The sequence below is a fragment of the Leucopleurus acutus genome (genome assembly GCF_964270905.1).
Source record: "Leucopleurus acutus genome assembly, chromosome: 4".
NCBI classification, from domain to species: Eukaryota; Metazoa; Chordata; class Mammalia; order Artiodactyla; family Delphinidae; genus Leucopleurus; species Leucopleurus acutus.
In genome coordinates this window covers 77,481,613-77,504,175 of record NC_139146.1, presented here as the reverse complement: position 1 = coordinate 77,504,175, position 22,563 = coordinate 77,481,613, and positions in this window count along the sequence as shown.

The following is a 22,563-nucleotide window of genomic DNA, read 5'->3' as shown; positions in this document are numbered from 1 at the left end:
AGTATGACTTACAAAATGTGTATCAAAGTAGAGGAAATAAAAACACCAGCTGAGCATCAGATCCTCACTTAAAAACTTAAACAAAAAACTTCTCTGATCACTCTGTTGGCAAAATTTAATACATTGTATCTAATGCCACTTCACTTTTTCCCTTTCTTGATGAAGTTAGACTCTGAGTCCTTTGCTGCTTCTTTAAATAATATACCTTATATCCTTTATTGTCCCTGCAGTCTCACTAAACCCACTCCTGCCCAGCCTGTCAGGACATCAGACCTAAAGACCTACCCATCTTCCCTGTTTATTAGCCACCCCTCCTTAATCCCAAACACAGTGCTACCAGTTTCTAAGTCTTCGGAAAATTATTTGTGGAAACCACTTTATTTTTCAGCTTTTCCTACTTATTCAGAAATTGCCTCAGGGCACTCAGTTACCACTCATTTGGCTACTTACCAGCTTCCAAAAATAGATTGCTGTTGTCTTACTTTCTTTTTTTCCCTTCTAATTATTCATCCACCAGATACTTATTTTGTACCTTTTATTTTCCAAACATTGTTCACATACAATTCTTAGTGTTAAAGTGTTAACTCATATAAAGAAGCTAAGGCAGAGAATAGTGAAGGGGCTTCCGGGAAGATGGCGGAAGAGTAAGACGCGGAGATCACCTTCCTCCCCACAGATACACCAGAAATACATCTACATGTGGAACAACTCCTACAGAACACCTACTGAACGGTGGCAGAAGACCTCAGACCTCCCAAAAGGCAAGAAACTCCCCCACGTACCTGGGTAGGGCAAAAGAAAAAATAATAAACAGAGACAAAAGGATAGGGAAGGGACCTGCACCAGTGGGAGGGAGCTGTGAAGGAGGAAAAGTTTCCACACAGTAGGAAGCCCCTTCGAGGGCGGAGACTGCGGGTGGCGGAGGGGGAAAGATTCGGAGCCGCGGAGGAGAGCACAGCAACAGGGGTGCGGGGGGCAAAGCGGTGAGATTCCCGCACAGAGGTTCGGTGCCGACCGGCACTCACCAGCCCGAGAGGCTTGTCGGCTCCCCCACCGGGGCGGGCGGGGCTGGAAGCTGAGGCTCAGGCTTCGGTCGGAGCGCAGAAAGAGGACTGGGGTTGGCGGCGTGAACACAGCCTGCAGGGGGTTAGTGCGCCACGGCTGGCCGGGAGGGAGTCCGGGGAAAAGTCTGGACCTGCTGAAAAGGCAAGAGATTTTTTCTTCCCTCTTTGTTTCCTGGTGCACGAGGAGAGGGGATTAAGAACGCTGCTTAAAGGAGCTCCGGAGACGGCCGCGAGCCGCGACCAAAAGCGCGGACCCCAGAGACAGGCATGAGACGCTAAGGCTGCTGCTGCCACCACCAAGAAGCCTGTGTGCGAGCACAGGTCACTCTCCACACCCCGCTTCCGGGGAGCCTGTGCAGCCCGCCACTGACAGGGTCCCGGGATCCAGGGACAACTTCCCCGGAAGAACGCACGGCGCGCCTCGGGCTGGTGCAACGTCACGCCGGCGTCGCAGGCTGCCCCGCACTCCGCGCCCCTGCCCCCTCCCCCCCCACTGGCCTGAGTGAGCCAGAGCCTCCGAATCAGAGGCTCCTTTAACCCTGTCCTGTCTGAACGAAGAACAGACGCCCTCCGGCGACCTACACGCAGTGGCAGGGCCAAATTCAAAGCTGAGCCCCTGGGAGCTGTGAGAACAAAGAAGAGAAAGGGAAATCTCTCCCAGCAGCCTCAGAAGCAGCGGATTAAAGCTCCACAATCAACTCGATGTACCCTGCATCTGTGGAATACATGAATAGACAATGAATCATCCCAAATTGAGGAGGTGGACTTTGAGAGCAAGATTTATGATTTTTTCCCCTTTTCCTCTTTTTGTGAGTGTGTATGTGTATGCTTCTGTGTGAGATTTTGTCTGTATAGCTTTGCTTCCACCATTTGTCCTAGGGTTCTATCCGTCCGTTTTTGTGTTTTTTTCTCTTAATAATTATTTTTTTATTTTAATAACTTTACTATACTTTATCTTACTTTATTTTATTTTACTTTATCTTCTTCTTTCTTTTTTTCCCTTCCTTCCCTCCTTCTTTCCTCCCTCCCTCCTTTCTTTCTTTCTACTTCTACTAATTCTTCCTTTCTACTTTTTCTCCCTTTTATTCTGAGCCATGTGGATGAAAGGCTCTTGGTGCTGTAGCCAGAAGTCAGTGCTGTGCCGCTGAGGTGGGAGAGCCAACTTCAGGACACTGGTCCACAAGAGACCTCCCAGCTCTACATAATATCAAACGGCGAAAATCTCCCAGAGATCTCCATCTCAACACCAGCACCCAGCTTCACTCAACAACCAGCAAGCTACAGTGCTGGACATCCTATGCCAAACAACTAGCAAGACAGGAACACAACCCCACCCATTAGCAGAGAGGCTGCCTAAAATCATAATAAGTCCACAGACACCCCAAAACACACCACCAGATGTGGACCTGCTCACCAGAAAGACAAGATCCACCCTCATCCACTAGAACACAGGCACTAGTCCCCTCCACCTGGAAGCCTACACAACCCACTGAACCAACCTCAGCCACTGGGGACAGACACCAAAAACAACGGGAACTACGAACCTGCAGCCTGCAAAAGGAGACCCCAAACACAGTAAGATAAGCAAAATGAGAAGACAGAAATACACACAGCAGATGAAGGAGCAAGATAAAAACCCACCAGACCTAACAAATGAAAAGGAAATAGGCAGTCTACCTGAAAAAGAATTCAGAATAATGATAGTAAAGATGATCCAAAATCTTGGAAATAGAATAGACAAAATGCAAGAAACATTTCACAAAGACCTAGAAGTATTAAAGATGAAACAAACAATGATGAAGAACACAATAAATGAAATTAAAAATATTCTAGATGGGATCAATAGCAGAATAACTGAGGCAGAAGAACGGATAAGTGACCTGGAATATAAGATAGTGGAAATAACTACTGCAGAGCAGAATAAAGAAAAAAGAATGAAAAGAACTGAGGACAGTCTCAGAGACCTCTGGGACAACATTAAACGCACCAACATTCGAATTATAGGGGTTCCAGAAGAAGAAGAGAAAAAGAAAGGGACTGAGAAAATATTTGAAGAGATTATAGTTGAAAACTTCCCTAATATGGGAAAGGAAATAGTTAAGTCCAGGAAGCACAGAGTCCCATACAGGATAAATCCAAGGAGAAACATGCCAAGACACATATTAATCAAACTGTCAAAAATTAAATACAAAGAAAACATATTAAAAGCAGCAAGGGAAAAACAACAAATAACACACAAGGGAATCCCCATAAGGTTAAAGCTGATCTTTCAGCAGAAACTCTGCAAGCCAGAAGGGACTGGCAGGACATACTTAAAGTGATGAAGGAGAAAAACCTGCAACCAAGATTACTCTACCCAGCAAAGATAATATATTTTGATTGATTGATTGATAGTGAAATGAACAAAGGGGCCTTAAAATTCTAAGACAGAAAAAAATAGAATAATTGAATTTCAGAGATGCAAAGGACATGAGAGAATTTTTTCTAACCTCCTGATTTTATATCCAATGATACTGTGTAATATTGTGTTTTGCTCAAGGAAAGAAGAATGGTAATAACAGGTAAGATGTACTGAGTATTATGCTCCAGGCACTTTGCTAAGCATTTTATTTGCTTAACTTATTTAATTTTCTTAACAACTCTCTGAAGTAGGTGTGTTACCATACCCGTTTTACAGTTCTCATGCTTTCCCAAACCCCACCCATTCCAGGAGAAAACTGAAATATAGAGTGTGTTAGTTTGCTAAGGCTGCCTTAACAAAGTACCAAAAACGGAGTGGCTTAAACAACAGAAATATATTGTCTCACAGCTCTGGAGGTTAGAAGTTCGAGATCAAGGTGCCAGCAGGATTGGTTCCTTCTGAGGGCTGTGGAGGAGAATCCTCAAGGGACACAGCACCTCTATCTCCCAGCTTCTGTGGGAAGGCAGGAGGCTTACTTTGGTGGGACCTGGTTCCAAGTTGCAAAACTACCTCCTGTCATGAAGATTTGAGAAGTTTGTTTCCTTCTGGATAAAGCCAATTAGCCAACATAGATAGTTACTCCAACTACTAGGGAAAGTTAGTGTGAGCTACGTGTGACAGAAAGTGCTGACAAGTCCTCTTACTTGACTATATATTGTTTATCTTGAAAACATGCATGCGAGGAGTCGTATCTGCTTGGCTGCCTAAGAGTGAGGATTTCTTTCTGTCTTTACAATCTCTTAGTGATTGTCAGGGATGCACATCACATTCTGGTTTAACTCTTATTCAATAATAAAACTGCTTTCCTTTTCTACTACCTTTATGGAGAGGTTCTCTGGGTTGGGAGAAGAGTTTTTAAGTTAATTTCCCCAACAGTATCTCTATGTCCAAGTTTCCCCTTTTTATAAGGACATATTGGTTTAGGGCCCACTCTAACCACCGTACCTTAATTTACATTTTCAATGACCCTATTTCCATGTAAGGTCACATTGTGAGGTACTGGGTAGTAGAACTTCAACATATGATTTGCAGGAGTGGGGATAGAATTCAATCCATAACAAAGAGAATAACTAATTTGTCCAAAGCTCAATTAGTAAGTGAAAGAACCAAAGTGCATGAACCATGTATGTCTCATACCCATGCTTTTAAGCACTATATATACTTATTCCAAGTGCTTTTCCACTCTGTAGAAATCCAAATGCAAAATGACCAAATTTCACATACTGGCAGACTCACTCAAAATAAACTGCAACTCCAGGCTAAAGCATTCCTACTTGGTATTTTGCTTAAGAAGAAATGCTATTCCTCTATCATTCTTTTACTCTCAAACCCAGAAAGAGCTCTGTCATCAAGAAAAGCAGCTTCAAACCCAAAAACATTTTTAGATCTTTAACATGAATTTAAAATGACAATACATGAAAGTGCTTTAAAAAACAGCAAATGAGTTTTCTTTTCTTTTCATAAAAATAACCACCTGGTAAATTATATATGGGCCCATAATCTTGTGATTATAAATGTAATTTTTACTAGCCCAAGACTTTAATAGGAAGAAGGAAACAAAGGCAATGAGCTCCCTGCTTCCCAGTCACAGACTCTGTTTCAAGTCCCATGATCTTCTCCTTTTACTTCTTCAATTTTTTAAAAGTTCTGCAAACTCTTTCATTACAGCATCTCTGCCATACAAAACCATTTGAACATGAATTATTTCTTATTCTTAATAGGACTTCCAAATGAAAAAATGTGTCTATGGCTTTTATTGTTGCATTTCATCTATTCTCAGGCCAGATTTCACTGCTGGCTCCTTCTTTACTGGTGCAGGAGAAGTTTATTGCATAATTCATAGCCCATTAATGATCTGGCAACCAACAGAACTCTTAAGGCACTGCAAAAATATCCATGTCCACTAAACAGAGAGATTAACTGCACTTGGATGCTGTGAACAACTGTGCAGGGAAAACAGGTAGATCTAGGAGGGACATGCTTAAGCCAAGAAACTAAATTCACAATCCCATCTTTGTTCAAAGAGAATTTTCGCTTATTTCCTTACTTAGGACAATCCAAAAAAACTAATATTGCTCATGCATTACGTAAGCACAGAAATATTTACTTGATTATTAACAAATAGCTCTTTATACAAAAACATAAATCTTCTATTTCTGTCTTTGGAAATAAAGTGGTGAGTATGCTCTAATTAATTCTGTCAGCTGGATAGAGCACTATTTATGATGTAGCATCAGTAAAGCCCATCAACTGTTCCATATATTTTTTCCTATCCAGTGAGCAAACAGCTTCATGAGGCAGACTTTATATGTTTCAATTTTTAGTTATTTCTTATGTGCCCTCCTTCTAAGTATTTCATTTTTCATAGAAATGGATATAATGATTCTACTGGCTTTCAAGAATATTCTTCCTACCCACACAAGTTCATCCTGGCATAGAAGATACAGTTTGCCTGAACTATTGGACAATCAGCCTCAGAACACACTCTGTACCACCAGGTCTTACCCTGTTTCTGCAGTAATTTTCTCCAGCTGCGTTGCTGATACAGGTAATATAGCAAGCATTTATAAAATACCTGAAATATTTGTTTTTTGGTTGAAGTCACGTTCAGAGTTTTCTCCAAGTTAACTCTGGGGACCTTTGACATATTGCATACTTTCTAAAATAAGTTATAAGTTTTGGGGTTTTTAAAAAGTAAGTTGGGGAACTTCAATAGAGAAAAAGGAAAGAAAGCTGATAGTTTCAATTATATTCAGACACTTATATAAGCCATACATACAAGGCTTGAAAAGCAAAAAGCCGTGAAGTAATGTCTGAAACAATTTTTTTTCTAAGTGGGAGCAGCTCTGTGATGTGTAAGTAGCCTTTCTCTTTCATATCTTTAGTTTTACCTTGTAAGTAGCTTCCGTATGCATGTCTGTGATGAAAGCATTATAGGGATCTGTCCCAATATTACCTCTCTAGGTTTATGTCATTCATGCCAATTCAAGAAGCCTGTATCCAGACCAGGTTAATTTCCTTATAACCTAAGTATAGACTATTTGTTGTTTTCTCTCAGCTATCTATTGTGGGAATCTCACTAGCTACCACCTAGAATCTCTTCCTTTTGCTTGATGAACTTTTAAATTCCTCAGTACTAAAGCAAAAAAGTCTCATCTTCTCCACATTAATAGATTCCTTCTCTGCATTCCTACAGAATAGATTATAATAGGAGGAACTCTGGCGGATACTGTAGGACAATACCCTCATTTAACACAGAAAAGATTCTGAGCTGTATCCTTAACTCATTTTTATGAGTCATGATTTAAGAATACTTCCAAATCCCTTGAGAATCCTCCAGCAAAAAATGAAATATTATAATTATATTGTAAACTCTTAAACGTCAAAAAATAGTACTTATGTTGCTTTTGTGCAACCAACCAGTCAACCAATAAATATAAAATGGAAATCAACCATGTACAGGTACTATATTAGGTACTGTAGGAAATACAGAGAAATACCATATGATATTTCTCCTCTAGGCCCTTGCAAGTTACTTGAAGAATAAAAGAAAAACCACTATAAGGTGTGAAAAGAATTATAAGAGTGAAGGAGGAAGGCCACTCTGGTCTAGAAAAAGCCTTTATAAAGGAGATGAGCTCTAGACTGAATCTTGAATTAGGGGCTAAAAATGGCCAGATAATGAGAAAATAGTATTATCAAAGACATGGAGATAGCAATTTATAAGGTCTGCTCCAAAACGTAGTTGCTTGAAAGTTAATAAAAACAAGTAGGAAAGAATAGGGTTTAAAAAACTTAGCAATCTATTTTACATTTGGTATGTATATATCTTAATGCTGTTCTCTCACTTCTTCCCAGCTTACCCTTCCCCCTCCCTGTGTCCTCAAGTCCATTCTCTATGTCTGTGTCTTTATTCCTGTCCTGCCCCTAGGTTCATCAGAACCATTTTTTTTTAGATTCCGTATATATGTGTTATCATACGGTATTTGTTTTTCTCTTTCTGACTTACTTCACTCTGTATGACAGACTCTAGGTCCATCCACCTCACTACAAATAACTCAATTTCGTTTCTTTTTATGGCTGAGTAGTATTGCATTGTATATATGTGCCACATCTTCTTTATCCATTCATCTGTCGATGGATACTTAGGTTGCTTCCATGTCCTGTCTATTGTAAATAGTGCTGCAATGAACATTGTGGTACATGACTCTTTTTGAATTATGGTTTTCTCAGGGTATATGCCCAGTAGTGGGATTGCTGGGTCATATGGTAGTTCTATTTTTAGTTTTTTCAGGAACCTCCATACTGTTCTCCATAGTGGCTCTACCAATTTTTAGCTAGTGGGAAGCAGCTGCATAGCACAGGGAGATCAGCTCAGCGCTTTGTGACCACTTAGAGGGGTGGGATAAGGAGGGTGGGAGGGAGATGCAAGAGGGAGGGGATATGAAGATATACGTATGCATGTAGCTGATTCATTTTGTTATATAGCAGAAACCAACACAACACTGTAAAGCAATTATACTCCAATAAAGATGTTTAAAAAAAAAAAAAAGTTAGCAATCAGTTCTATTGTGAAGTGACTTCAATTCCAGTTTCAGAAGCCTAGTCTTAATCTTGAGAATAGAAAATATGATATAGTAAGCACAACAGTAAGATTTTTGAGCACAGAAATATGGCCAGAAGAAAATAGTGATTTGGGGGGCGGGATTAAACATGTATAAATATCTAGAATGAACTGTTGCACTGAGAGACTGGAAATATGATAATTTATAGTGATAATCCAGAAATAAGATGACAGTGAGGGGAGGAAATGTTAAACAAACAAACAAAAACAATGGTACATGTGAGATGAATGTTCTTGCATGGTATGCATATAATGTGTTTCCCAAACTTTCTCGATGATGGAGTTAATAAATAAACTTCAATTCAGAGGAAGTAGCATCAACAGAGTTTCCTCTGCATTACTTGAAATTGAGCCTACTGTTTCCAGAACATTAGAATAGACCTTTGCCCAACAGGAATGTTGTACTTCATCTTCAGAAGGGTTGGGTTTAGCTAATAAGGCTAGAATCCTGGCTTTGGCTTTGGGCACATTGTAGGCACTAAGTTCTTATAGCAGGAATGGCATTTTTCCTTTTGTTTCCTATGCAGTTAAGGTTAGGCATTAAAGCAATAAAGAAAAAAAATAAAGGAAATGGAAAAGGAAGAAATTCAAAAAAGATAAAAGGACGCTTACAGGCAAACACAGCTAAAGAAGGCAGCAATTCCAAAAACTACCAAAGAAACTGCAAATAGCACATGCAGCATCCTTTCTGAGAAAACCAGTGTCCAGTGACAATGGTACTGAATGAGTCAGTGAGGGCAATGTTGCTGTTGGTAGCCTGACAATTAACAGTGCCACCTCTACCAAAGCTTTTGTATCCTTCACAAACACAATACTCAATATAATGATATAATGGAGCCAAAGTGACTTCAGCCATTACTATCAGTAGCAGAACTACTTGAGAAATCTGGTCTCATTATCTCCCAAAGTTTATAGAGCAGTAGCTCTTTTACCTTTAAGCCCCCTTACATTCATAGGGGCTAAGTTGTATAACCATCTTAATAATGAGCCTTTTTCCATGTTTACCAATTGCCCTGGAGCCAAACTTGTGGATTTGGATGATCTTTTCCCTTAGGATAATTAATTACCTAAGATGCATTATATAGATTCCTAATGGGCCTACGCTCTCATTCTCCTAGTGTGATTGAATGCAAAGGTGAAAATGAACAGAGTACTGACTCATTCTAAGTGCTTTATCCTTGACAGTGGTAGGATATTGGAAAGTTGCATAGACTACAAGAGGTTAAGTATAAGTACTCTGAAATCAGTCTAGATCTGGTGCAAATCTTGGTACACAAGCAGGCACTTCACTCTCTCACCATGTATTTTTTAAGTCATTTAGTTGAAATAATAGCAAACTCCATGGTTGTTATGCAGAGTAAATGATATAATGAAAATAGTTCAATTAGCTCATTCCAGAAACAGAATATTTGTTCAATAAATAGGAGGTAGTCTGTTTTCTATAAGAAAATAAAGGAAATAATACTGAACATTGAAATGAAAATTGCAAAAGGTGAATACCTTTAGCTAGAAGAAGACAAATCAGATCACAATAAGGCTACAGAATTTGATAAAGAGGTGTGCATAGTGCAACTTTCTTACTATTAAAACTGGAAGCTGTGCAACATACAGTCAAAATACTTCATGATTAGATAAAAAATTATTAATTATAGTTTGATGTCATTATTTCTTGGTTCCTTTTTTATAATCACACTTACAGAGTAACAAACAATAACACTGTACAATCTAAGACTGTTAGAGTCTTTCTATTTCCTTAGTGTAATTTCAGTTTCTTCTTTCAGGAGTCCAAGGTGTCAACAGACAGTCCCATGATTAGTACACAGAGAATCACTTGCATATATAGTCGACACATTTTAAAAACAAAAATGTTAACTTGCTGATATCAGCAGTTTAAGAAGCTACAGCATAGGTTTAATAGAAACCGAAACATACTACAAGTAAGCATGCCTTTAGGTACAGAATCCTCTAATATCCTATTGAAAGGAATGGGTAGGAAGGAATAGCAGATTTCATCTAAGAGTTTTTCCTTTATACTTAGCCAAGTGTTTAATAAACCTGATAGAATCTATAATGAACAATGATTGTACAGTTTATGATAGGTATATATTACAAGTGATATAATAGAAATATGCCCAATATCATCTCAAAACCTTAAAAATATATATGACAAAAATATTAAAATAATTCTGATATTGTGCCTTTAAATCATATTCTGCATTCCACTGAGAAATGCTGAAATAGATTCAAAGCTGCAGGACTGCTCAAAACTCCTAGTTGCAGTATAGAGTAATATAAACATGGACTTGGAGCTCGGCATGCATGGGTCTGAGTCCCAGGCATGCCATTTACTAACTCCATTACCTTACGCAAATAGATGGAAGGCTTTCACCTTGCATCATGTTAACATTGTAACTGATGTTATAAGAACCATTATTATAATTAAAAATGAAACACTAAAGTGATACCATCATGATTATGTAGCATTTTCTATAATTTCTAATCAATTCAGTAGTATATGAAATGTAAATGAGATAATAACTAATATAAATCAACAAAAAGTGCAAGAATACAAGAATCATCAGACAAATTAATTGACGACTATAGCCCTCCAAAAGGAATATATATATAATATGTATGTAAATTTGTTATCTGATAAATTTGACAACACTAATCAATCAAAAAGTTAAGGTTACTCAATTGGGAAACCTGGTAATATATATAACACTTTTAACCATATATGTTTCAAATGAATTAAAGAGTCAAAAGGAAAAGTATTGAAAGAAGAAAATATAGTAAAGATATTTTTAAATCTCTCAGTCAGAAGGCATTTTTAAGCAAAATGGAATAAAACATGCAGATTAACTAATCCCTGATTCTGAGTCCCTATGGCAATTTTTGTACCTTTTAATTATATCCCACTCCAATTCTGCAGATGAAGGAAAAACAAAAATAGGTGGATAGCAAAGTAATTAAGCCTACTGGCCCGGAATCACACTTTTGCTATAGCAGTGCAACAATGCTTGGGCAAAGCAAGTAACCTTTCTCTGCCTCCGTTTCTTCAGCTGTAAAATGGAAATAATAATACCTACTGTATAGCTTTGGTTTTGGAATAAAAAAGCACTTATAACAATGCCTCGTAAATTATATATTCTCAGTAAATGCTAGCTATTATTATTATTTTATTACACACTCCCTCACAAAATGACATCCAGAAGAAAATATGATGGTATCATGAAATAATAAACACAAATAAATAAATAAAGAGTGGGGACATGGTAAAGCCAGCAGTGTGACTCAATAGGTTTGACAAAATGATCCCTCTTATTATGGTAGGGCTTCAGATTTGGCTGTACACCCTCAGCCAATCCAAAACACAAACATCATTTATACAATTCCTACTACCCACAATGTAAAAATTTAAAGTTGCTCTGATGTAGCATTATTTTTAAATCTAAAACCAATCAGGAATTTCTGCCATGAGCATACATTTTGCACCATAAACCCCTTCATCTATAGTTATTTCAACATCAGGCTACTCACGTATGCCCTGTTAAACAGTGATTGCAAGGTACTTGTCATCTAACCATAAGTTTATTTTTCTTGGTGGACTCAAGTGTGTTCCATTTCCTTTGCTTTCACTTACCCTCCATCAGCATTGCTGACCCACCCCAGAGAACCAGCAGGGCTTCTCATTGAACTTGGTGTAAAGTCCAATCCTTCTGCCCGGCACAGAAGGCCCTAATTGTCATTCTTTTTCTCCATTATGACATCACCCTGTGCAGGGGCCAGTAAGAACTGACTGCCATCCTCTCAATGTTTTATGGTCATTCACTGTTTGGTACCCTTACCAATGCTTAAAAAGTACCTTTTTCATCAGAAAAGTTTCTGCTCTGTAACCCAACTAGCTGTCTCAACTTCATGCCTCAAAAATCGAGTTCCCTCCTCTGAAAAGTCTCTTCTGACTTCTTCCAGCTGAGAAAGACACTGCTTTTCTATCTCCCACAGTTCCCTGCATAGACATCTTTTACATCACAGATGTTAGAGTCACCACTTAACGTGACTTTCCGACAATACTATGTGCTCTTTGCGGGCTGATTTTTCTGTTTTATTTATCTCTACTTGGAAACCCACATGGCATGCTTACTCAATATTTGTCAAAGTAATTATTGAGTGAGTAAATGCGTCTGTCTGAGTATGTGAAGTGAATGAAACATAATGTGTGAACAAATGACTGTGTTTCTCTTCCTGATTTGCTCCCAGTAAATTCTCTATTGTTTGATAGATGTCCTATATTGATAGTGCAGATTTGGGGTTCATGTAAACATTTAAAAATTTTAAGGACACTTGAGTACACCAAGTAAGAAAATGAGATTAAAGCCCCCCCACCACTCTAACTGAGCTAATGGTGAGGCTATTTAAAGGTGAGGCATTTAACACTATGGGATTTTAAACAGAGCCAATTTGACAGTGCTTAATCTGAACAATGTAATTATTTTAGGATGTTGGAGACTAAATTATGAAGAACACATTTTATTAGTCATGAATAAATTGCCAATTCTTTGTTGTTTAGAAATTTACTAAAACCCCCTAGATATTTTTGAATTATGGGATTTGATTTAACTACCAGACATTAATGAAATTAAATAATTCACTAAAAGAGGCAGCTTTTAATTGGCACAATTTCATTTCAGTAATGCCCATGTTTTCTCTAAATTATTTAATATATGACTTTAATTCCCACGGAACAGCTTATACTTAAATGAATTTGGAACACTACCATTTTGATAGAAGAAAATGTCAACCTTTTATACAAAACTACATACTTGGCCTACTGTACTGTTATATGTATACATCAGAGCAAGGTCCATGATGATATCCTATATGTATTTAGAAACATAACTATTAGAAATTCAAATAGTATACATCTTATTCCTCAGTTTAAAAAAAAAAGATAAAAGGCAATCATTTAGTAATTTTAAGTTCATTTAGGCACTAAAGTTAGGACTGGTGCTGAAAAAATGTTGATACTTGGATTGGAGAAATCAGAAGAGCAATCAAAATGGTATAAATGAAGTAAACAGTTAACACTTTTTGACCTAGTAGTAAATAATTGGTAAAAATTATATTTATAGCTATTAGATTTGGACAGATTGAAAAGTCTGTGTGAAAACTACCTTTAGACATAGTGTAACCACCTAAAACTCCCGTGTAGATAGTCACAATACTTCCCTCATCTTTTGAGACATACCTATAATATTTCAAGAATTCTATCTCTTTTCCCATAAATATTATGACAATTATCAGAAAAATGAATCTCAGTTTTGAATACAGATAATTCAGTTCTGCCACTGATTTACTCCTTCTTCCAAAAGCATTTCAATTTCTTAGTATTTAAGTCATTCTATTACATCTCTTGAAGCTATTGACTTCCCTCCAACCCAACTTGAACCTGCCAGCCCGAGCCATCAACTCTCCTGCAAATCACTCTTTAACAGTTTCCCATTTTATTCTGGAGCTTCACTAATACATTCTCTACTAAGAAACCAGAGAAACTTTTAAAATATTTAAATAAGTCAATGTCACTTATCTGCTTAATGACTTCTATGAATTTTCATTGCCATTAGCGTAATATCCAAAATCTTTTTCATGCCCTCCAAGACCTCAGTATTCTGACTCCTCCCTACACCTCCCACCTCAAATGGATGCCACGTTCCCTCTCATACTCGTTGCCCCAGCAACGTTTCCTCCTCAGTTTCTTAAGATCTTATGATATTTCCTATCAAAGAGTTTTGCCTGCTTTTGCCTAGAATTTTCTTCCCACTCTGTCCTTCACTTGCTAACTCTTACTAACTTTCAGGTCTTACCTTAAATGTCACTTCTTCAGAGACCTCCAGTCTTTTACATACATCTATATTTTGCAATTCTCTTTTACCAATGAATGCACCTCGCTTTAACAATTTCTTACATGTCTGTCTCCCGCAGGAGATTTAAAAGTCTGTGATGACAGAAGTCATGTCTGTCTTGTTCGGCATTTTATCCCTTCTCTATAATTAGGCGCTAACAAAATAAAGAGTAGACACACTCGGCTATCTCTGAGCAGGAGTGGCCCAAACATCAGCTCACCAATTCCACTGAAATTCGTTGCACTGGAATATGATTGTGCTGAATCTAAATCCAAGGTCAGGACAACCAGAGGAGGCCAGAAGTTTAGGTTAGTGGGTCCCTCACAGGACTCAGTCTGAAACGGAAAAAGCATTAGTGAGCCACATGCCCCAACAACTTGAGTTAAAACAAACAAACCAAAAAAAGCAGAAGAAGAGAGAATAAAATAATTTTAAGATAAAAATAACTGAGGTTAAAAGTGACAATCAAAATTTTGTGCCTTGAAGTAGAAAAAAACCTTAGGCATTACCTGACACAACTTGCCAAATAATGAGGAAATATTCTATCCTATCCCATGCCCCTTTTATCCTTCTAGTGGTGTTCCATCTTCTAAAAAAAACTGTGTTGATGAAACCACAGGGTAATAAGCCTCATGAAGACAGAGGAATCCCTGGGTGTTTAGAGAAAATGACAGAGGCTAGTAGGGCAGAAGTCCTCCTGGACAGGTGCTCCCTGGCAAGGTGAATTGCAAACCTCAGTTCTTCCTCACCTCTGTATTTTACTCTCCCATTTCCTTTCTTTCTTTCATTTTATTTCCCCTCCCTTTATCCATCGTTCCTCCCTAGTTCTCTAGCTCTCTCCTTTATCTCTAATATTGCCCTCTTCCATCATGCTGAATTTTCTTTAATCAAAGTAAGTTCTTTAATCGAAAAGTGGTTTTTATTTCCATCTTATGGAGCTTCAAAATGCAGAAGACAGAAATAGGAGAAAAATGGTGAATTAGGGGCAGAAAAATACGTGAAGGAAATCTGATCCTCTGCACTCTCCCGTATTCCTCTGTAAATTAGATTCTATGAAAAAATGGTGAGGGGTGGGTGGCAGACAGCAGAGCCAGAAGGGGATCAGGAAGTGAAATGTACTTAAACAGCTTCTTTGTGTTCAAGTATAGGCTATCACGGATCATACTGAACACACTGAATGAAAGATAAGAAAAGAAATGAGAGGTAAACTATAATTACGCACATCATAAGATAACATATTTCTTAGTATAAGTATTTAATTTGAAACCTGAATATACCACTTCAGAAAAGTCAGGTCTTTCCTGTAAACAAATTACATTTGAACGGCATGAATAACTAGTTATTGTTTTTAACATTTCACACTCAATATCTTGCACTCATATTTCCAGAGAACTCAAGGGCTGAAGAACCTTCACAGATCAGCAGAGAAAATTGCTTCACCCATCACAGAGATGGCATCTGCTCTGGGGAAGGAACTGGCAGCTTTTTAACAATGTATAATGTCTCATGACATTCTAGTAGGGATTTGAAAGTTGAATTCTGACTGGGCTGTGGCATATCCTCCAAGCTTTGTTACATCACAGTCAACAGTTAGTTTCTACCACTTGGATTTTTTTTCTCTGAACATAACTTCTTATAAATAAGGCAGCTCGTTACTCTGCCCTTTTGTCAGGTGTCAGAAGCTTTGCTGTTTTATGTTTTGGAAGTATGTCCAGCTGATTCTCCCTTACAAGATGCAAGAAAAATAGAAAAAGAAGTAATTATGAAGACAGGGTCTCCGGACTTGGTTCTGTGTTTTTAATGTATAATCTCTTGCAAATCCCTTGAACTCTATCTCAGGTTAATTAGCAAAAGTAGATATTACTGTTTTTATCTACAGGTGATTATCTAGGTACTCATACCATGAAATCTGTGCGTGTCACTTATGTACTGAGAACAATCTTTTATTCAACAGATTTTCATTACAGTGCCATACTCTTGCAAGAACTGGGAATACAGCTGTGAAAAAAATTATATTCTTGTCCTCCTGGAGTTTATATTCAAGTGATGGCAGACAGACAATAAACAAACAAATAATGTGTCAGAATAAGAGAATAAGGAATGCTAATGACGAGAAGAGGCAGTTTTACATAAAGTGATCAAGGCTGTATCTCTGACAAAATGACATTTTAGCAGAAACCTGAAGGCATTAAGACTGTGAGTCATGTTGGTAAGTAGGGAAAAGGTGTTCAATGCAAGGAACAGCAAGGAGGACAGTATTCTTAACCAAGAGAGAACAAAAGAAAAACGGAGAATATCAGAAGATGAAGTTAGAGAAGTAGAAAGGGGCTGGGCAGTATAAAGCCTGTTGTCCATGGAAGGGTTTGGATAAGGCACAGGTGTGGCAGAATCTCATTTACACTTTAACAGGATCACTCTGGCTAAGCATTAGAGAATAGACTAGAAAGCAAGAGGGGAAGAAGGGAGACCAATTTAGAAGACCGTTGCAGAAGCCTTGAGAATAACTCATGGTGTTTTGAATGAGACATAAGTGAGTATATGGAACATAATATTCGAGAAGGTAAAATATTCAATGGAAAGCTCAGCAAGTCAAATATAAAAGACAAAGTCAATCCTAAATCACAAAGGAAAGATTTAAAATTTTTCACCTGAGGTAACTATTACAGTGGGAATGTGTAACTTATCTTCAGTATGTAATAGTCTACCAGTTGTTTTTTCAATGGGTGACATTTCTTTGCAATTTAGTGAAAAACGGAATTTTCCCTTTTTCATCTATTGGTAGAGTCCTCGCCTTCAAAAACCAGTTCTTCCTCTTTTTCTTATCACATTATAAATCTAAACACACAAGCAGAACATACACACAGAGATAATGTGTTCAGTATGATCCGTGATAGCCTATACTTGAACACAAAGAAGCTGTTTAAGTACATTTCACTTCCTGATCCCCTTCTGGCTCTGCTGTCTGCCACCCACCCCTCACCATTCTTTCATAGAATCTAATTTACAGAGGAATACGGGAGAGTGCAGAGGGTCAGATTTCCTTCACGTATTTTTCTGCCCCTAATTCACCATTTTTCTCCTATTTCTGTCTTCGGCATTTTGAAGCTCCATAAGATGGAAATAAAAACCACTTTTCAATTAAAGAACTTACTTTGATTAAAGAAAATTCAGCATGATGGAAGAGGGCAATATTAGAGATAAAGGAGAGAGCTAGAGAACTAGGGAGGAACGATGGATAAAGGGAGGGGAAATAAAATGAAAGAAAGAAAGGAAATGGGAGAGTAAAATACAGAGGTGAGGAAGAACTGAGGTTTGCAATTCACCTTGCCAGGGAGCACCTGTCCAGGAGGACTTCTGCCCTACTAGCCTCTGTCATTTTCTCTAAACACCCAGGGATTCCTCTGTCTTCATGAGGCTTATTACCCTGCGGTTTCATCAACACAGTTTTTTTAAGAAGGTGGAACACCACTAGAAGGATAAAAGGGGCATGGGATAGGATAGAATATTTCCTCATTATTTGGCAAGTTGTGTCAGGTAATGCCTAAGGTTGTTTTCTACTTCAAGGCACAAAATTTTGATTGTCACTTTTAACCTCAGTTATTTTTATCTTAAAATTATTTTATTCTCTCTTCTTCTGTTTTTTTTGGTTTGTTTGTTTTAACTCAAGTTGTTGGGGCATGTGGCTCACTAATGCTTTTTCTGTTTTAGACTGAGTCCTGTGAGGGACCCACTAACCTAAACTTCTGGCCTCCTCTGGTTGTCCTGACCTTGGATTTAGATTCAGCATAATCATATTCCAGTGCAACGAATTTCAGTGGAATTGGTGAGCTGATGTTTGGGCCACTCCTGCTCAGAGATAGCCGAGTGTGTCTACTCTTTATTTTGTTAGCACCTAATTATAGAGATACACATACCACACACACACAAAACCACCCTCTCTTTACCATTATGACCAGCAACTTTACTCTTTATAGGAAAATACTTCATGTATTTATGTGGCTAAAAATGTCATAGCATTCTAAGAAGTGCAATGAAGAAGTAGCAAGTTTGTAAAAACACATGTGGCGTTCCTGACTAGGCATAGTTACCCGCAAAGTTTGTCCATTCTTTACCCTTAACTTATTCATTCATTCATGTGACAGTCATTTTTGATCACCTGTTATGTACCACATGCTTTCAGAGATATAAATAAGTTGAGCACACTGGATGAAAGATAAGAAAAGAACTGAGGGGTAAACTATAATTACATACATCATAAGGTAACATATTTCTTACTATAAGTGTTTAATTTGAAACCTGAATATACCACTTCAGAAAAGTCAGGTCTTTCCTATAAACAAATTGCATTTGAACGACATGAATAACTAGTTATTGTTTTTAACATTTCACACTCAATATCTTGCACTGATATTTCCAGAGAATTTAAGGGCTGAAGAACTTTCGCAGATTAGCAGAGAAAATTGCTTCACCCATCACAGAGATGGCATCTGCTCTGGGGAAGAAGCTGGCAGCTTTTTAACAATGTATAATTAACATCTTGCTGGATTTTTTAATGTTCCAAAGAGATATGTGTCTTCTTTCTTAGAGGTAACAGAGGTAAACCAGGAACACTAGGAAACTGGGAAACACTCAAGAATTATGAACTACTTGTCTTTCCTTCTCCTTCAGTGACAGTTTCTCTTTTTCTCAATTCTCAGGGATCCATTTCAATACATCACATAAAAAGCAGCTTTCTTAACATGGTTTGGGAGGTTAATGAATTTCTTGGATCCAGAAATCCATGAAATTATAAGCAAACTTTAGCATTTAGCATATGTGTTAGAGAACAAACAAACAAACAAACAAAAACCAATGCAAACTAGTTTAAATGAGAAAGGGAGTTTCTTAGCTCATGCTACCAAAAAGTCAAAAAGTACAGTTGGCTTCAAGAAACTCTTGTTCCCAAAGCTCAAAAGATATTAGGGCTCTGTCTTCTCCTTACCTCAATACAGATCTCTGAAATGTGGCAGAAATGAGGACTTCTACTTGCCCAAGACTCACATCCTGCCACCTGAAAATCTAAGGGAAAAAGGGCACCCTCCCCACAGAGGGATATAATAATTAATTTTATGTGTCAACTTTACTGGGCTAAGAGATGCCCAAATGGCTGGTAAAACACTATTTCTGGGTGTATCTGTGAGAGTGTTTCCAGAAGAGATTAGCATTTGAATTAGTACACTGAGTAAAGAAATTAGTTAGCCCTCACCAGTTACAGTGGGCTATCTACCCACTCACTCTGCAATGAACAAAACAAAGGTAGAGAAAGGAGAATTGGACCTCTCTGCCTGAGTAGGAACATCCATCTTCCTCTGCCCTCAGACATCAATGCTCCTGGTTCTTGGGCATTCGAACTCCCACTGGGACTTACATAATTGGCTCACTTGGTTCTCAGGACTTTGAGTTTGGACTGGAACTACATCATCAACTCCAAATAAACCACAATTAAATGGGTTCCACCAATGAAGAGGGGGGAGATTTACCCTAAGAAAGAGGGAGTGGTATGGCCACCAAAAGCAGCAGATCAGTCCTAAGTATCTATATGCATATTTATAAGCAGGAGAAGAAAGTGTCGAAAACTTTCTTCAGATTCTAAAAGGAGTCTGTGATGTCCTCTCAAAAGTTTAAATAGCATTGTAATGAGTATAGCGTTATTACCTGGAGGTACAGAGAAAGAGAATCCCCAAGAATGAAAAAGCAGGTATTTTTCAATGGCAATAGGATTTGACCAGCATGAATTTCCTCTTGTCAAATAACCGTAATTTAGCATCAAGGGATTCATTCAAGTTCTTACAGAAATGGAGATCATAAACTTTCAAGAGCCTAAATCATGTGCTGAATAGAAACTCAGTTTCTCGTGAGATGAGTTTGTTTGTTGTTGTTATTTTTCTCCTTGTTTTGACTGGTAGGCCCTACAATCATGACACATGGCGGATAATCACAAAGAGACTGTTTTATCTCCCACTGTCTTTTCAAATTCATTTCGTGTGGTAAGCTCTTCGCCTGCTCTTGGATAAAAACTCAGGCACTGTCATGATCCATGCGATGACTCAGATAATAAGAGCCATGTTACTTCAAATTGTCAAACACAGTGAGACTCAGAAAGTTAGAATGCCTATAATATTAAAACTCTGATCTTCATTTAATTTTTCTGTGAAGTCCTGGCTTCATTTTTATGTCTAAGGATTTTTGATGCACATCCAGCCTGCAACTGTAATAATGTGCATGGATTGTTAAAAAAAAAATCCTGAATGGATCCAACATATAACACAACCAGAACACTGAACAAGCAAGACTAATGGAATCCAATCCCAAAGCAACATTTTCTTTTTTCTTCTTTCCTGGCCTTTTACCTTTGTTTGGAAAAGCTTGCTTTTCCTATCCTGGGTAATAGTTGCTTAGTGCTCAAAATTTAGACAATACAAAGTTTCCTTAAAGCAACAAATGCATAGATTTGATTCACTTCTTAGCATATCCAGACTAATAAAATAATCCAAGATCCCACTTTCCTTCAAAGTTATAGCTACTTTGCTCCCTGCTAGGGCCCACAGAAGATAGAAAAATAAATGAGCCAAGTAAGAAGGCATATTCAGCTTACTGTTTTCTCCCTGTGTTCCTCCACTATATTGCTAACTATGGTTTCTGAATCCTCCAAAGCTGAAGCATAAGGAGGGAGAGATGTTAATTAGAGAGGCGAACATTTGTACTTGTTACTGTCATAGCTGGTTCTGTATTCTCTGGTCCTGGCTTTTTCTTGCACAGCACATTGGTTGATCCTGCCCTAGTTGCTACCAACCTCTCACCTGGAGTATTTTTGATTTAGACCGTGCACTCACCTTATCACTTCCTTATTCCTCAGCCCATCAGAGTCCGGCAATTCATGTCCAACTTTTTTGTGCTGAGTCTGTTTGCTCCTCTAAGCAACCCACTTGGTCAGGACCTGAAATGGTTTTACTCAAGTTTGATCTCACCATTGTCCATATCATGTTCAAGTGACGCAGTCACTCGTCTTTAGCCCTCACATGCTCAGGGAATGTAGGCCCATCCTCACAGAGTCACTTCAGCCCTGACCATTTAGGTATCTCAGGTGGATGCAGACACTAATCCATGGTATCCTCTATTCCTGCTCCTCCAAATGCACAGGGCGTGTGTCATGTTCTCCCTCTATACTTGGATTAAAAGGAGGGGTCAGGGCTTCCCTGGTGGCGCAGTGGTTGAGAGTCCGCCTGCCGATGCAGGGGACACAGGTTCGTGCCCCAGTCCGGGAGGATCCCACATGCTGCGGAGCGGCTGGGCCCGTGAGCCATGGCCGCTGAGGCTGCGCGTCCCGAGCCTGTGCTCCGCAACGGGAGAGGCCACAGTGGTGAGAGGCCCGCGTACCGCAAAAAAAAAAAAAAAGGAGGGGCCAATGGTGGAGGCTTTCCAAAGAAATTCTTTCTCAATCTCCAATAATCTGACACTTTATAATACCAATTTTGGCAAGGGATAATATAATTGATTTTTAAATATTTCCTTAATATTTTTGCATTTCGTTCTGGCTCTTCATTTTATAATATCATCTTTATTTGATTTTGTTGACTCAATCAAATGTTCTACTTTAACAACCTGTTAAAATGTTATTTGTTATTTTTAAATGTATTTCTCATTTTGTGTCCGATAATATAATTCTAAATAAAATGAAGTAGAAAAATGTCTGTATGAGTCTATGAATCACAGTGTTTACATATCAATTCCAGTTACAGTGTCCATTTACTATAAAATTGTTCAACAAGAATGACTATATGTCATGAGTAATTGTTTCAACTTCTCCTTAGGTGGATATATTTGTTCCATGGAGTTAGCCTTTCTCTGGAATATATATGTTTGCTGCTTTCCTCCAAGTTATAATACGGAGTCCATAAATATGTATACACTATCCATCTCATCCTATTCACCTTAAATGAAACTTTCCTGCACATGGATATTGCCCCTCACCTATTGCATATCCCCATGCCCAGAATTAGCCCAGACAACTTTTCTCTTGACTTACTTGCTTCTTCTACCCTCTTATCTCCCCATCTTAGCTCTTGGCAATAACTTTGTTCAAAAGACTATTTGAAGGAACTACTCTGCCTCCCATGGTTATGGATGTGTCCTTTGCCCTCCAGTGACCCACATCCAGGCACCCCTGGGACACTCCTGAAACTTTCATCAGTGCCTAGGCCCATCAGTTAAGAGGGATTCAACACAAAAGGCTAACTCTTGTCATCTAATGGCGGTGTTTATGTGTGTTTGTTTTCATGGCAGTATTAATCACTATCACAAGACAAGGATCTGTTACAATCAGCCATTTATTTGATAGTGTCCATTTGATTATTTATTTTTATCTTGCAAGCAGAGTGCAATTTTTAAAGTGCATCAGTCCCTTCGCTCTCTGACTAAAATAGGGAATGATTTCTTTCTTCTCATTCTATCAGTCAAAGTATCACAAACAAA